Here is a 929-nt window from a genome sequence, read left to right on the forward strand (position 1 = left end):
TATAATGTGATAACCGGAGCCCTGGGGGTTCTCTTGGTGCTGCTTCCACCTTTTCACCTTACAACTTCAGTTAGGGTCCAGCTTCAAGAAAACTATCAGTCAGGAGGACAAGAATGTGAGCTCCTGAGTGATGTTAAAGAAAGCCACAGCTGAATGGTAGTTAAAGAGGTTTGTTTGTTTGTTTGTTTAATATTTATCCAGGAACAACCGCAGTAGGGGAGAAGAAACTTCAGCATAGAACTGGGCTCAGTTCCAATACAGCAAGAACAAGTACGGTTTAAAATGTGCAAGGAGCAAGTTGGGGCGGGGCAGTCAGTGGATGGAAAATTAAGGGGAAACATCAAGGGTAGGGGGATATTCTTGCTAGACTGACCAACAGAATTCTTGCTGAGGGCGGTCCAGGGTGATCAGATACCGCCTGGTCGGATGAGGAATTTAATTAGATAGGAAGAGTAGTCAGATATCAAGGGCTCTGGCTAAACTGAGTTGACAGAATTCTTACTAAAACCGGGTAATGCAAAGACAAACACTGAAACCCAAAGGTTGAAGCCTCATAGTTGAGAAGAGGGTCCAGAGGAGCCTAACTAAAATTTGATCAAGGAGAAAGTATTTGACAGTTAAAATTCTGAACAAAGCAACATTCATCCGCATCCCCAGACCCTGGAAGATCTGGAAGGTGTACTGAAGTCAAGAGCTTGGTAAGTAGGGGTATGTGGAAACAACGGGGAAGTTCTTGAAATGAGAACCAATCTTTGGAGAATAATTCCTCCAATCCCCCCCCCCGCCCCCGTGTGCACGGCGCACACACGCACACACGCACACACACACACACAAAGAGACCTCTAATAGCTAAAGCCAGAGAGTCTTGAACAAAAGGAGTCTGGCTAATAGGGCTGAAGTGATTTGCTGTTTATTCTGTGAAATTGGGC

Source organism: Zalophus californianus, chromosome 17 (assembly GCF_009762305.2).
Source record: "Zalophus californianus isolate mZalCal1 chromosome 17, mZalCal1.pri.v2, whole genome shotgun sequence".
In the NCBI taxonomy this organism is placed as follows: domain Eukaryota; kingdom Metazoa; phylum Chordata; class Mammalia; order Carnivora; family Otariidae; genus Zalophus; species Zalophus californianus.